The sequence below is a fragment of the Xenopus tropicalis genome, chromosome 2, assembly GCF_000004195.4.
Source record: "Xenopus tropicalis strain Nigerian chromosome 2, UCB_Xtro_10.0, whole genome shotgun sequence".
In the NCBI taxonomy this organism is placed as follows: Eukaryota; Metazoa; Chordata; class Amphibia; order Anura; family Pipidae; genus Xenopus; species Xenopus tropicalis.
This window is the reverse complement of record NC_030678.2, coordinates 171,760,407-171,777,450: the sequence shown is the minus strand read 5'-3', so window position 1 is coordinate 171,777,450 and position 17,044 is coordinate 171,760,407. Positions and strand designations below refer to the sequence as shown.

Below are 17,044 nucleotides of genomic sequence, written 5' to 3'. Positions count from 1 at the left end.
TTCATTATTTATTATTTGTAGTTTTTTAGTTATTTCATTTTCAGTTCAGCAGCTCTCCAGTTTTCAGCAGCTATCTCGTTGCTAGGGTCCAAATTACCTTAGCAACCAGGGAGTGGTTTGAATGAGAGACTGGTAAATGAATAGGGGAGGGGCTGAATAGAAAATAAATTTACAAAAAATAACAATAACAATAAAACTGGAGCCTCACAGAGCAATAGTTTTTTTGGATGCCGGGGTCAGTGACCCCCATTTGAAAGCTGGAAAGACTCAGAAGGCAGCAAATAATTTAAAATATATAACAAATAAATAATGAAGACCAATTGAAAAGTTGCTTAGAATAGGCCATTCTATAACATACTAAAAGTTAGGTTAAACCTAACTCTAGTTTAAAACACTGGACAGAAATCCAGCCAATTGCATTGAAGTGATGCAATAACCCTGCTTTGGCATCATAATCCCACTGACATCATTGTGCCCACTTCTGATGTCATCATGCCCATGTCCAACATCCCTGCCCCACCCCCAATACCATCTGCCCCGTCCTCTTTGTTCCGGTTTAGCCTCTGGCAAAGCTGGCAACCCTACACAGTGATTCATGGTGATGCCCTGCCAGCCATCCAGGGAGTTTCTGCACCTCTCCTACAGGCTTACACGTGTGTTCCCCCACGGCCGTGCCAATTCTGCCCAGGACCAACCCCTCTTGATCACATGGCTCGACATGCCAGCATTTAAAGCCTCTATTTAAAGAGGTTGTTCATGTTAGAGTTAACTTTTTGTATGATGTAGAGCAGGGATCCCCAACCTTTCTTACTTGTGAGCCACAGTCAAATATAAAAAGACTTGGGGAGCAACACAAGCACCATAAAAGTTCATGGAGGAGCCAAATAAGGGCTGTGATTGGCTATTTTTATTCAACCAAAACTTGCCCCCAAGTCAGGAATTCAAAAATAACTGCCTGGTTTGGGGGCACTGAGAGCAACACCCAAGGGGTTGGGGAGCAACATGTTGTCCCTGAGATACTGGTTGGGGATCACTGATGTAGAGAGTGATATTCTGAGACAGTTTGCAAGTGGTCTTTATTTTTTATTTGTCATTTTTTAATTATTTCAGTTTTTGTTCAGCAGCTCTCTCCTTTGGAGTTTCAGCAGCTTATTGGTTGCTAAGATCCAAATTACCTTAGCAACCAGGGTGTGGTTTGAATGAAAGACTGGTATATGAATAGGAGAGGACCTGAATAGAAAAATAAGTACTAAAAAGTAACAATAACAATTAAATTGTAGTTTCACAAAGCAATAGTTCTTTGGCTGCCGGGGTCAGTGACCCCCATTTGAAAGCTGCAAAGAGTTAGAAGAAGATGGCAAATAATTCAAAAACTATAAAAAAAAATAATGAAGACCAATTGAAAAGTTGCTTAGAATTGGCCATTCTATAACATACTGAAAGTTAATTTAAAGGTGACTTTAATGAACTCCTCCTTATCTAAAAACCTAAGACACAGGCAGCAGCTGCAGGTAGGGAGGGGACAACAGACCTCATTACCTCTAACAACACCCAATGAGTAACATCCTGAGAGCAAGCGTGCGAGGTGTTACAGAGGAAGTGAGTGTGAATAGGGACACCTTTCACCTGCACACACTCACAAAGAACAAGCATGGACTTTGGAAACAGATCACATGACCAAAACAGGGGGGTAAAAGGGAGCTTACAATCTAAAGATGGCCGTAGCCATTTGGTGCATCCCTAATGTATATGTATATGGTCGGCTATACACAGGTAGATTAATACTGCTGACTTGGACCCTCCAGACCAAGTCTGCAGATTATTTGGCCACCTATAGTGGCCTCCTATACAGAATTGAAAGGTGGGTCAAAGTGCTCCACATCCTTAGTCCCCATTATAATCTGATCATTATCCTGTGGGTAGGGTGGCCACCCAGCCAGTAAACCACCTGCCGAGGCCACGGCCCGTATTACAAGTTTAATGGCTGTATGTATGTAGCCCCGCCCCTTTCAAAACATAATCCTGCCCCCTTTTCACCACAGCCCAAAAGGTGGCCACACACGTGGCGATCTGCGGTCTTTTGAAAGATCGCCACTAACCTTCAGGGCTGAAACGGCAGATAAGGAGGTAGAAACAATAGGATTTCTACCTCCTTCTGCCGATTCAGCCCTGACGGCAGATTTTGCTCAGGAGCCTTCTATGGCGCCCGATCAAAATCTTTTGACCTGACCGATCGGCGAATCGACCGATATCAGCAGCCTCCTGCGATACCGGTCGACTCGCCGACTTACCATACATGCACCGAATATTCCTACATTATTATCGGTGCGTGTATGGCCAAGACATGACAAGGCTCTGAGAGTCACGTTTAAGGGTAAACCTACACAAAACCCCCACATAGTTTAGATCCCCAGTAAATTCACATGTCATTCTGCTTTAAGAACTCGCCACGCTAATTAAAAATTGATCTCGGTGTCTGTGGAGCGTACTTCAGGGATCTGGCAATTAAAACAGGCGCCAGTTGGTTTTTAAGGGGCTGAGAATGGTCCCAGAGTGTCTTGGCAATTTCATGCCATCCTCCAGTGGGCAAGGGCTGCGTTTGTGCGTCTCCCCCGGGGGAGGCAGATGGTGGGTAATGGGGAGGGGGTGAATAACACAGATGCTTATTTGCATTTAAATAGGTGCCCCGGTGTTCCTGTCAGTGCGACAAATCACCTGCTCCATTAATGCCCAAGGGGCGTCAGTGCATTAAATATAGATGGACTACAGTAAAACCCTGAGCCAAATCCCAAATTGCTTCAATGTCAGGTCAGCCATGCATGGGTGAGAGCCCTAGTACAGAGAGATGTTCATGGGAACATGTTTATAAGAAGGAAGTGATTGTAAGCTCCTAAGGACAGGCACGTGTACTACTGCTTATATTGTAAGTGTCCCTATGAATACATCTCAATAGGGGGCAGAAAGGGGGCCTGTTAAGGTCCCAGACAGTATTAAAATGAGACAGACAGATGCGCGGGTGAGTTGGGGTGCAACATGCCACCCAAATTAAAATAGGGGGAGTTGACAGCTCTGCAAGGGTGTGGGGGGGTAGCAGCATGGCAGCCATTAGAGCCCATGTTTATATGGCCTTTATGTGCCCTTTAATATCAATCCATGTTTATGCCAAGGAACATAAGATAGATTGAAGATAAATAGTGATGAGCGAATCTGTCCCGTTTCGCTTTGCCGAAAAATTTGCGAATCTTTAAAAAGATTCGCGAAACGGCGAAAACGTTGCACGTCAAAAAAATTTGTCGCCCATGGCTATTCTTTCGTTGCGCGGCTATTCTTTCGTTTCGCGGCTATTCTTTCGTTTCGCGGCTATTCTTTCGTTTCGCGGCTATTCTTTCGTTTCGCGGCTATTCTTTTGTTGCCCGTGGCTATTCTTTCGTCGCCCGCGGCTATTCTTTCATCGCCCGCGGCTATTCTTTCATCGCCTGCGACTATTCTTTTGATGCCCACGACTATTGTTTTGACACCCACGACTATTCTTTTGACGCGGGCGACAATTTTTTGACGTTCGGCGAATTTTTCTGCGGTGAATTTTTTGTGCCTAAAGTTTAGATGTGTTTTCTTTATCTTCAATCTATATAATACCGCACACATTAGTGCACCCTGAAAGTAGACTATAGTGCGAGGTCAACTTGCCTTAGAAAAGGAACATAAGATGGCATATGAATTTATATATATCTAGCATTGTTTGGGTGGAACAGCCTTGAGCACAAAGTGATAGTCAGCATTCGCACGTATCATGTAGCGACTGGTTAAATGAATGTTTAGAGAGCAAGCCCACGCTGCCGAGGAGTTGTTTACACAGCCAGATACTTTGGCAGGGCATATCTGATTAAACGTTAATGACAAAATAACCACCAGGGAAGGAATAACGCCTTGCTGCTTGATCTGATTAATACCTGGGAGGCCTTGGATTTCCCCCTACCCCGGCTCTGTCCTTCCCTGTTATAAAAGGTAGGGCAGGGAAATGATACTGTCCTGTTCCGCTTCTGAGAGTGAACATTACTTTGGAGTAAAACACGGTGACTGGGGAGATATGGGAACAATGTTCTTTACAAACTGCCATGGAGGGGCGCTGTTTTGGTTACTACTGAGTAGCAGCTATTATAATGGTTTGTTTGCCCTATATCTGTATAGAGTAGGTATCTGGCAGCCAGGTAGGAAGCCATACCCAGGCTGAAGTGCCAGTTATCCAGCCAAGCAGTTGGGCATTGTCGTGGCAGCGTTCCGATCACTGGGGCCATATGGGCCGAACAGGAAGGGAGAATCAGTGCCATCTCCATGTGCCAAGAAGGTTTGCACAAATACAGAAGCCCCTCTGAGGTGCCAGGCATGCCCAGATGGTCAGGCAGGAAGCATGAAGGCATTAAGGCCATACTGAAATGAAATGTTTGGGTGAAGTGTTCCTTTATAAGAATGATAAATGGTAAGAAGCGCAGCGCCCCAGTGAGAGGAGGGACAGAGCGCAGATGGACAATAATAAACGTGTGCAATGGGAAAATCCATTTTCCATAAAAAAGTAAAAAGGCCACAGTAAAAGCAACTTTTTATATCTGTTAAATCAGCCCTTATCCTCTCTCTCTGATCGGTTTTCTGAAGGGATGGGAGGGGCCTATTTTGAACCTGACACACTGAGAACTTCCTGTATGCTGACATCATCACTGCCAGGCTTTGCCCTTACTTGTTTCCTATTCCTATTGGACCATTGGTTAATTTCTCCCTTTGCGATGGCATAGGCAAACAGACTCAGTATATCACACATCTAACTTACTGTTACATTAGAATTGCAGCACTCTGTCACAGGCACAGGAAGCAGTGTCAGACTGACAGGAGACACAGCCAATAGGAGTTAAGTCTGCTGCCAGTACTATGTGTGACATCAAATAAGGAAGTAAAAAAAGGAACTGTGGTGTTTATAGGGGTCACTGACCCCCCACCAGTTCATGATCCTGAGGTGCATACCTCTTTAGCTGTAACTGTAGCTATTGCAGGGACCCATAGGGTTAATATACCACTATGGCTTTAAACCCTTCTACTTCCTTAGTTTATGCTGTTACTGGGCAAAGACCCGTATATCAGTTTAGAGTTTGCCTTATGCCTTATTAGTTATTTGGGGTTGACCACACCTCTTGCACTCTCATATAGTGAGAGTGTGTCTTCCTCTGGGATCAGAATAGGCCCCAGTAAAGCCTTATTGCCCCAGAGGTTAACATCCACTCTGGTGATGTCGGGGACAGGGACCCCGGGAACGAGGACCAGTTAGATAGTTACTCTTGTAGAGCACTCTCTAGGAGAGTGAGATAGAGAGGGAAGGAAGCAAGAGCAGTTTCGGCTCCACCAAGGAAAGTAGCTGGAAGTACCTTCCATACAGGCACTGTTGCCTCAGCATAGGGCCACGGTTAAGACATAAGAGACAGGCAGTAGCTAAACCCTGATCCACAGTCGGCTGTAGGACTCTTAAAGCTAGGGGTATTAAACCTGAGGACTGGGGTATCTATCCTGACTGCTACCAAAGTGGTGCCAAGCTGCCCAGGTGCATTTACCCTGCCCAGACTCTAAAGGAGGTGGGATAAACCGATGTGCATCCTCTCTTTGCTGTCCACAGAGTACTACTATCATATACCATCTGTATGTGAGTATATGGAATAACCCTGCACATTGATTGTCTTTGACAATAAACCAGTTCTATTGTTCAACTTCTGGCATCCATCTTTGCTAAACTGCACTGCACACAGCTACAGTGAGTTGCAGTTAAACTACACCCCTAGCTCCGCAGGTCACTTCCATCTAGCGAAGGCCCATCCTGAAGGATTGAGTCACATGTACCCCATGCTCTAAACCTACACTAGCCTGGGTTTGACTGGTTACAGCCAAAAAGGGGTTACGCTATGTATATGCCAAAGATTGATCTATTAATGTGAATTTTGTGCCCCTTTTAAACACCCATGGCTTCAACATTACTGCCCATAACTGTGTTTGAATGGCGTCACTGTTTGCCTGGGGTGTTATCGTTATTCCAACTTTGATAAATCTACCTTTGATTTGTGTGCGTTCAAAGCAAATACACCTGCCATAAAGCAATAAAAGGCTGCTGGCTTTTACCAGAAAGAACGTTCAGCCGTGCCATAAATACCAGGAAATGACCCCCATACACACGCACATGGGAAAACCCATTTATCCAAAGAGGAAGGATCTTGCCCAGTAGAAGTATCACAATATGGTTCCAGCACTACATTTACACTTGTTTTTGTAAGAAGAGTAAAAGATGCACGTCAGGGGCGGTTGCACCAAATCAAGTGCAAATGTTGCATGTGTGCATGCCATTCATTATAGATACCTGGGCCCAAACATGCTCCTTGCACTTCTCTATAGTTGTGCCAAGCACCACTGTGTCTGTCCTACTTCTACGGCTGAATGGTGGGCGAATGTGCTAACCGATGCTGTGGAACCCTGGACATGCTGGTAATTGTGCATTGCGGGTAAAAAGTATGGCAGTTTGCATCCAAAAATGACACTTTGCACAGTGCACTGCATGTGACTGCCAATCATAGTAAATCACAATATCCAAAATGAATGGATCCAAAGCTATGCTTTCCGACCTTTTCTCACTGCTTCCGTCCGAAGAAGCCTTATATACCAATCAAAGTGAATGGGGGTGATTTTGAACAGGTTGTCCCCCACCCACAGAGTAACAAAATGCCTGGGGGGCAACACATTTGTCTGCCTCATGCACCATTGCCATTAAGTGTCTGTCTTCACGCAACTTTCATCCGTATAAAGGATTGCTAATACCCAGCTACTGGCATTCCCTGCTAATTGCCCCTGTTAGAGAATTGGCTGTGCGCCTCGCAGGGAACAAGCCGAAACATTGCACCCCCCCATGACTCAGCGTGCCCATTGAATTCCACAGCAATGACACACAGGTACAGCCAGGGAGCCAGGGTTCTATTCCCTCTTACTCACAATTATCATCATTATCCCTTTTATTGGGGTGCCCTACACCTAAGACTCTCCACTAGCATTTACAGCTCAATATCTCTTCTAATATTTAATATCTTCTAAAGAGATTCACTGGCATCTACCACTGAATATCCATCTGGGGACAAAGGTCCTCTCTGTGTGACACTATGATGGTTTTATTGACCATTTGTATTTCATGGCAACTGAAAGCACTTCTGCCCAAGCACCTATTCCCACACAACAAATCATTCAGCTAAATAAAAGCTATATGTATAGAAAATCAGCAACTCTGAGTATCACTCATGTATTATAAGGGATAATGTACCCCCTACTGTAAATGATAAGGATATTAGCAGTCACTGAGGGGTTCTGTGCCCATATAAAGGCACAAGGCTGCAGGCTGAGTTATACAGGGAACTCTGAGTATCACTCATGTATTATAAGGGATAATGTACCCCCTACTGTAAATGATAAGGATATTAGCAGTCACTGAGGGGTTCTGTGCCCCCCATATAAAGGCACAAGGCTACAGGCTGAGTTATACAGGGAACTCTGAGTATCACTCATGTATTATAAGGGATAATGTACCCCCTACTGTAAATGATAAGGATATTAGCAGTCACTGAGGGGTTCTGTGCCCATATAAAGGCACAAGGCTGCAGGCTGAGTTATACAGGGAACTCTGAGTATCACTCATGTATTATAAGGGATAATGTACCCCCTACTGTAAATGATAAGGATATTAGCAGTCACTGAGGGGTTCTGTGCCCATATAAAGGCACAAGGCTGCAGGCTGAGTTATACAGGGAACTCTGAGTATCACTCATGTATTATAAGGGATAATGTACCCCCTACTGTAAATGATAAGGATATTAGCAGTCACTGAGGGGTTCTGTGCCCATATAAAGGCACAAGGCTGCAGGCTGAGTTATACAGGGAACTCTGAGTATCACTCATGTATTATAAGGGATAATGTACCCCCTACTGTAAATGATAAGGATATTAGCAGTCACTGAGGGGTTCTGTGCCCATATAAAGGCACAAGGCTGCAGGCTGAGTTATACAGGGAACTCTGAGTATCACTCATGTATTATAAGGGATAATGTACCCCCTACTGTAAATGATAAGGATATTAGCAGTCACTGAGGGGTTCTGTGCCCATATAAAGGCACAAGGCTGCAGGCTGAGTTATACAGGGAACTCTGAGTATCACTCATGTATTATAAGGGATAATGTACCCCCTACTATAAATGATAAGCATATTAGAAGTCAATGGACTTTAAACCTTCTTAAATCCCCTATTAAATGTAACAAAATAACTGAGAGTTTGAGGCTAAAAACACACATCAATCAAGTCGGAGCGTTTTGTCCAAGAGAAACCTGCCTAACTGCTACCTGATCCAGAGAAAAGTGGAAAAAATACCTATTTGTAGCCGTTACCACTTTGCTTCAGGCTGGGGAAACAAGATTCTGTGTAAGGGTATATATACAATACCACAGTCCTCAGCGCTCTAAAATTGATGTGTTCTCCAATCCTGTGTGGATAATAAGTCCAATCAAGTGTGTCGAAAACTTCCTGCAGCTCCGCTTCAAATCAACCCCTTTGACTGGGTCCCAAAAACGAATTCAGCAATATATATATGCGGAGCGCATGTGTAAAGAAGAAAATATACAATAGTGCAAAAGAGTATAAATAAAGGAGATCCTTCTCCAAAACGTAACTAAACAATGTATCAGTTTAAAAGTGAAGGTATGTGCTCATTAGATTACACTAACACCCAAGTGCAGTACTGCAAACTGCTTACCAGATGGCAGTATAGATGTAGCAGTCGAATTTATGTATCCAATAGCGGCATCTGACTAGATAGATGAAAGTAGCATTCTTGATGAACCTCGCAACTGTATCCTCATGTGAAACAAATCTGATTGCAGAGCGTCGCTGTATCCTCAGTGAGGCACAAAAGGGAAGACAGCAACTGTAGGAGTGGGTTGAAATCTGCAGCAAATGTTTAGAGTTGGTGAGGTTCTTAGGTAAAGTTACAGCCTGTAGATCCTGCTTATCAGTCTTCCTGATAAGCAGGATCTACAGGCTGTAACTTTACCTAAGAACCTCACCAACTCTAAACATTTGCTGCAGATTTCAACCCACTCCTACAGTTGCTGTCTTCCCTTTTGTGCCTCACTGAGGATACAGCGACGCTCTGCAATCAGATTTGTTTCACATGAGGATACAGTTGCGAGGTTCATCAAGAATGCTACTTTCATCTATCTAGTCAGATGCCGCTATTGGATACATAAATTCGACTGCTACATCTATACTGCCATCTGGTAAGCAGTTTGCAGTACTGCACTTGGGTGTTAGTGTAATCTAATGAGCACATACCTTCACTTTTAAACTGATACATTGTTTAGTTACGTTTTGGAGAAGGATCTCCTTTATTTATACTCTTTTGCACTATTGTATATTTTCTTCTTTACACATGCGCTCCGCATATATATATTGCTGAATTCGTTAATGGGGAAACAAGATCCCTGGATCAACTTTTACTAATAGTTATTTTCAGTTACCCTGTATTTTCTCCCCTGCTAAAACGGCATCCAGCCCTTCCCTGAATCTGTCTAATGTATCTGCCAGCACCGCCCTTAAGGAAAAGAATCAATCCCACAGCTCTCACTGTAAAAAGCTCACGTTGCATCTCCAGGCGGAACCCCCTTTCTTCTAATCTTACCCCTGCCTTCCTCTTCCTCAGTAAATAACTTACTAAGACTAATGTCAATGGGCCAAAAAAAGTATGGAAAAAAAAAAAAATAAAACACCCCAATGAGCACAAAATTCTCCAGGAAGTACCAGAGCCCCAGGTAAGAGCACAATGCTCCAGGAAGCTGGCAGCCTATTGGTCCACAGGAGGATAAAAGAGTAGCTCACCTGTATAAATAATATCTAGATAGGAAACTGCCAATGTCTGTCATCGGGTCTGAAAATCCTTTCATGCAAGGACTGCGTCAGGCCATAAACACTGTCAGTGATCAGTGGTGTAATCTGACTCACAATCAGGTCGTACTTCCCCTTTACTGCCATCTTTCCCTTGTCGGGCCCTGCCCCGAGCCATTGCAGCCCGCGGCGAGCAAGTGGAGACAAGCAGGTTGCTAGTTTGGAGGCAGGGATAGAGGCAAGGAATGTGTTGGATAGAAGGACAGGTGGGAGTAATGTGAGGAAATACATTTATTAATAGACAAGGGAAGCGTTAATTCTATTCATACCAAACAGGAGGAATAATCTGCAGGAGAAAATGTGAGAATTGGGGACTGAGCATTGGAGGAAGAAGAGCAGGGCCACACGTTAACCCCCTATTTGCCATGGACACAGGGCCTAATAATATTGTACTGGGGCAGTAAGGAATAAAGAGCTTACTCTATCCCCTTATATATATATATATATATATATATAATGTCCATAGAAAGCACTCATGGCTCCAACGACGGTCCCTAGTGGACCGAAACGCGTCGATATGAGTGTGGAGCAATAAAGCACGTTACTTTTTGAACTACTTGGAGCCGTGAGTGCTTTCTATGGACAGTATATGGATTTGATTTGGTGAGCACCCGGCGTATGCTCTGTAAGTGGTGAGTGCCGTTGAGGAGAATTATATATATATATATTAGGGATGCACCAAACCCACCCCAACAGATTCTGCAGAATCCCAAACTGAATCCGAACTCTAATTAGCATTTGCTAGGATCAGGAAGGGGTGAAAATTCCCCCCCCCCCCCCCCTACCATTTAACCCTTCCAATTGCTAATTAGTACATGAAAATTTATGCCAATTCGGATTTGGTTCAGCCAGGACCGTGGATCTGACTGAAACAAAATCCTTCAAAAAAAAAGGTTGGATTCAGCCCGAATCCCGATATATATATATATATAGTACACAGGGAGGAGCACACCCTATACAAGTCCAAATGCCCTTGGTGCAGGTCAAAAACAAAAATATAATAGAAAGAGTGCCGCACTCACAGGGACTTGATACAAAAGAAAAAGTGTTTTTATTGAAAAAATTCCAAATTCCAAAAATGTTTTCTTTTGTATCAAGTCCTTGTGTGTGCGGCACTCTTTCTATTATATATTACAGTGCTGTCCAACTGGCGGCCCGCGACCCCCCTCTGTGTGGCCCCCCACCTGTCTGGCTGCTTTGATGGCTTACTTTTGTGTAAGCTTTAAATGGTATCAGTACTGAGATTAACTGGCCCCCTGCATGGTTCTCACCTCAGATTCAGGCTGTAATCCCCCTGTATTGTTTAAATATGTAATCCCCTGTGTTGTTCACACCTTTTAATCTCTGCATTGTTCCCCCCTGCAGTGTTCACACCTCAGGCTCAAGATGTAATCACCCACATTGTTCAACTGTTCACACAGTTGTAGTGCCTGGACTATGCTGCCTGTGTATATGGCACACACAGACAGCATAGGGGAGGCAAAGTATGGCACATAGGCAGTATAGGGCAGGGAAAGTATGGAACACACAGGCAGCATATGGCAGGCAGAGTATGGCACAAACGGGCAGCATAGGGCAGATAGAGTATGGCACACACAGGCAGCATAGGGGAGGCAAAGTATGGCACATGGGCAGCATAGGGCAGGGAAGGTATGGAACACACAGTCAGCATAGGGCAGGTAGAGTATGGCACACATAGGCAGCATAAGGGAGGCAGAGTGCTGCATGTGTGTGCCATACTCTGCCTGTCCTATGCTGCCTGTGTGTGCCATACTCTACCTGCCCTATGCTGACTGTGTGTTCCATACTGTACCTGCCCAATGCTGACTGTGAGAGGTGAACCTGGCAGGGGTTTGTTCTGGGAGTTTGTTAGTAGTTGGAAACAGCCATTATATGGTCCCTAAGGTGTGTAATTATATGCTGGGGGGGTTGCTGTACTATCCACAGGGGAGGAGGAGGCATATGGATTTAAGGGTGTGTCTTAATATGACATAATATAATTCTTTCATATATGAATAACTGTTGATATCCCTGCAGTGAGGACCAAGCAATTGGGTTTTTGCTGCATTACCACCATTGTGATAAAATGGGTGTGGTTTGAAGTGGGTGTGGTTAAAAAAGGGAGTGGTCAAAACTGGCTTCCATTAGCGGCCCTCCACCATGTATGCAAGAGAAATTCCGGCCCTCGGCACCACAGAAGTTGGACAGCACTGATATATTATATATATATATACATAAATATACACACACAGCTAGTGGCAGAGTGTCACTTCATGTACATGGGGGGGGGGGGGTTGCGCTTGGGTGGGCACTAGAAAATACACTGCCCAATGCAATTAATTATCATTATCTTATAATGTAAATAAAGGGAGGAAAATGAACCACTTACCATCTGCAAGTTAATTTAAAGGACATGTAAAGTGTAATTCACTTGGGGTCAAAATATTAGGCACCCCCCCATCCCCAGTGATTTACTGTAGATTGCAATTTTAGAGTTATTGCTACTTTTTTTTTTTTTACTTATTTTCTATACAGCCCCTCTCACATTCCTCTAACAGTCACAGTTTTCAAACCACTGCCTGGTTGCTAGGGTAAATTAGATCTTAGCAACTAGATAGCTGCTTAAATCCCAAAGGCTCAGAATGAATATACTTCCCCTTTAATAGCAACGTCTGCACCCTGCTGCATTGTAGGAATGTAAATTGGAGTTTTGAGTGATTTATTTGAAGCAAGAATTTAAATGACTAACCTTGACTTATTTGTACCCACACAGCTTCCATCCTTACCCATGTTTAACCCTTTGTGACCACTGGGACCAACTTTTTTTTAGCACGGTCATTAACAGATTGTGCCCTAATTGTGCAATGAAAGATTTTCTACAGCTCCCACTCACTTTCAACCCCACGTGGATGGAATATTGCACCCCCCACCAGCGCAGCACTGGATTATTCTGTAATTTAGCAGCCTTTCCCTGTGCTTTATATGCTGGGGGGGGCAGTGTAACAATGAGAATCTGTAGGTGCTGATCACCTGGGTTTAATGGGTCACTACACGTAGAACTGCGGGTGCGGCTGGGTGCTATGCACCCCTACATTTGTGCTAGGCCCAAGCCTTTGTGGCCCTGTCACAGATCCGGCCCTGGTAACATTCTGTCAGCGAGCGATATACAAGGAAACCAAGTAAAAAAGAGGTTTTGATTGGCACAGGGTTCAGAGTCCTTTAAAAAAGCACAGGGCCACTCCTTATGTACACACACACAGACTGGGCACACACTGGCGCTACACAGGTACAGCCTGTATTACTAGGTATAAAGGCACATTATTCCTTTCCCAGAGAATCTGGCACCTACTATATTGCTAGGGGAGGCACCCATGCCTTTAGCACCCACATGTGTGACAGTCCCCAGGACACAGATGACATTAAAGTTTCCACCTGTAGAGGAGGAAATACCAGGTGATTGCAGCCCCACATGCCTCAGTTTCAATACAGACCTTTTTCACCCAAAGAAACACACATACACAGCTTTTTGGCCCTTGGCAGCCGCCGTCCCACAGCTATAACTTCCTGCTCCTTGCAAGCACCTAGTTCCTAATGAAGAGCAGGAGGGCACACAGCAGGGCACCAGCAATAGCAGCTCTGAGCCTTGTCTCCTCTCCTACTGACAGGGCACTCAGTGGGTAATGTGCATTGGCACAACGGGGGGGGGGGGTGTTTAGGGATCCTTACTAGGCTACCCCTTAGTAATGCCATTAAGAATGCCCACAGCAGTGCCTGAATACCCATACAGAACTTTTTATTACACAAAGTTAGGCAGAGACATTGATAATATACACAGAGACCTTTATATTAGGCACTAGTACAGGCCTCTACTGTAAATTACACACAGCCTGAGAGCACATTATACATAGATACACAAAGAGCATCTCTATAGTAGAAGCACTAAGTAGAATAAACAGTTTGGTGCTGAGTAAGATACAGGGATAAATACATCACTCTGTGATACCCCACCCTGGGCATATTACCTGTATATAACACACAGAGGCTATTACAGTACATACACAGTATAAGGGAGCCTGTACCTGTATATAACACACAGAGGCTATTACAGTACACACACAGTATAAGGGAGCCTGTACCTGTATATAACGCACAGAGGCTATTACAATACATACATAGTATAAGGGAGCCTGTACCTGTATATAACACACAGAGGCTATTACAGTACACACACAGTATAAGGGAGCCTGTACCTGTATATAACACACAGAGGCTATTACAGTACCTGTATATAACACACAGAGGCTATTACAGTACACACACAGTATAAGGGAGCCTGTACCTGTATATAACACACAGAGGCTATTACAGTACCTGTATATAACACACAGAGGCTATTACAGTACCTGTATATAACACACAGAGGCTATTACAGTACACACACAGTATAAGGGAGCCTGTACCTGTATATAACGCACAGAGGCTATTACAGTACACACACAGTATAAGGGAGCCTGTACCTGTATATAACGCACAGAGGCTATTACAGTACCTGTATATAACGCACAGAGGCTATTACAGTACCTGTATATAACGCACAGAGGCTATTACAGTACCTGTATATAACGCACAGAGGCTATTACAGTACCTGTATATAACGCACAGAGGCTATTACAGTACCTGTATATAACGCACAGAGGCTATTACAGTACCTGTATATAACGCACAGAGGCTATTACAGTACCTGTATATAACGCACAGAGGCTATTACAGTACCTGTATATAACGCACAGAGGCTATTACAGTACCTGTATATAACACACAGAGGCTATTACAGTACCTGTATAGAACACACAGAGGCTATTACAGTACCTGTATAGAACGCACAGAGGCTATTACAGTACCTGTATAGAACGCACAGAGGCTATTACAGTACCTGTATATAACGCACAGAGGCTATTACAGTACCTGTATATAACGCACAGAGGCTATTACAGTACCTGTATATAACACACAGAGGCTATTACAGTACCTGTATATAACGCACAGAGGCTATTACAGTACCTGTATATAACGCACAGAGGCTATTACAGTACCTGTATATAACGCACAGAGGCTATTACAGTACCTGTATATAACGCACAGAGGCTATTACAGTACCTGTATATAACGCACAGAGGCTATTACAGTACCTGTATATAACGCACAGAGGCTATTACAGTACCTGTATATAACGCACAGAGGCTATTACAGTACCTGTATATAACGCACAGAGGCTATTACAGTACCTGTATATAACGCACAGAGGCTATTACAGTACCTGTATATAACGCACAGAGGCTATTACAGTACCTGTATAGAACACACAGAGGCTATTACAGTACCTGTATAGAACGCACAGAGGCTATTACAGTACCTGTATAGAACGCACAGAGGCTATTACAGTACCTGTATATAACGCACAGAGGCTATTACAGTACCTGTATAAAGGCTAACCTAACGCACAGAGGCTATTACAGTACCTGTATAGAACGCACAGAGGCTATTACAGTACCTGTATAGAACGCACAGAGGCTATTACAGTACCTGTATAGAACGCACAGAGGCTATTACAGTACCTGTATAGAACGCACAGAGGCTATTACAGTACCTGTATATAACGCACAGAGGCTATTACAGTACCTGTATAGAACGCACAGAGGCTATTACAGTACCTGTATAGAACGCACAGAGGCTATTACAGTACCTGTATAGAACGCACAGAGGCTATTACAGTACCTGTATAGAACGCACAGAGGCTATTACAGTACCTGTATATAACGCACAGAGGCTATTACAGTACCTGTATATAACGCACAGAGGCTATTACAGTACCTGTATATAACGCACAGAGGCTATTACAGTACCTGTATATAACGCACAGAGGCTATTACAGTACCTGTATATAACGCACAGAGGCTATTACAGTACCTGTATATAACACACAGAGGCTATTACAGTACCTGTATATAACGCACAGAGGCTATTACAGTACCTGTATATAGAGGAGCAGAGGCGGAGCTGCCATACCAGCGCACAATACCCAGCACTTGTACCTGGCACCCAGGGTCCCTCCCACCAGCCCCCCCTCACCTGGTACAGATAAAGTTGCCCACTCTCCGGCTCAGACTGCGGCTGTGCCAGTGCCTCACACCCCTGTGCCCGGCTGTCCCACACTAGCGCTGCCCGATGTCTCCTCACTGCTGCCCGCACCTTTCTCTGCCACACGGACTGCTCAGAGAGCGGAGACTCTCACAGACACACCCATTCAGTGCTCACACCAATCAAATGCCTCCACTCTTAGCCCAGCCCCCTGGCCAGTGTTGTGACACGCCCCTTAAAGGCAACCTGTCCCTTTTCTAGCCATATCATTGAAATTGCAGTGTAACTCTGGCTGCTATGTCTCCCTGCTTACTCCCCCAGCCCCCTAACTCCACCCCCTTAGAGTCTCCCCACAAGCACATTGCTTATGATAAAGGCTCCGATGTGGGAGTGAGGGAGGGGGTGCAGGGGTAACAGAGCCGGGGGAAGGGAGGGCAGATAGAATGCTGAAAAGCCTAGTGTAGGAAGGTACTTGATACAAATAACCAATGAGTTTGCTTAGTAAAGCCCACCCCACTCAGCTTGGTCCCTTCCACAGCCCGAAGCTTAACCACGCCCCCTACAGCCTCTCAACCAATCCCCTCCTCCGGCTTAGATAATGAATTGGCCGCCACGCCCACTCTGCCCTGTGACCCGCCCACTGGTCACATGACTTCTGTACAAAGGTGTGAGGAACTAAATGTGTCCCCACTTTGTGCTCCCCAGTTAACCCTTTTGGTGCTGGAAAACACTCTGCCCACCCCCACCAATGCCACACCGCTGCCCACCCCTCACCAATGCCACACCGCTGCCCACCCCTCACCAATGCTACACTGCTGCCCACCCCTCACCAATGCCACACCGCTGCCCACCCCTCACCAGTGCTACACTGCTGCCCACCCCTCACCAATGCCACACCGCTGC

General features: G+C 44.8%; 1 protein-coding gene across 4 annotated transcripts in view; it reads right to left on the bottom strand.

Annotated features, from left to right (window-relative positions):
- The window catches only part of pak1 (p21 protein (Cdc42/Rac)-activated kinase 1), a 51,070-nt gene extending 34,770 nt beyond the window's left edge, over nt 1-16,300 (bottom strand). For 3 of the 4 annotated variants that reach the window (XM_018091760.2, XM_018091762.2, XM_018091761.2), the window contains exon 1: nt 16,133-16,300. The gene's annotated coding sequence lies outside the window, so the exon portion shown is untranslated. Of the gene's footprint in view, nt 1-8,816; nt 8,945-16,132 lie in introns of those variants that run through there. The other variant, XM_031897359.1, reaches the window with a different exon arrangement.
- Nucleotides 16,301-17,044: the final 744 nt, after the last annotated feature.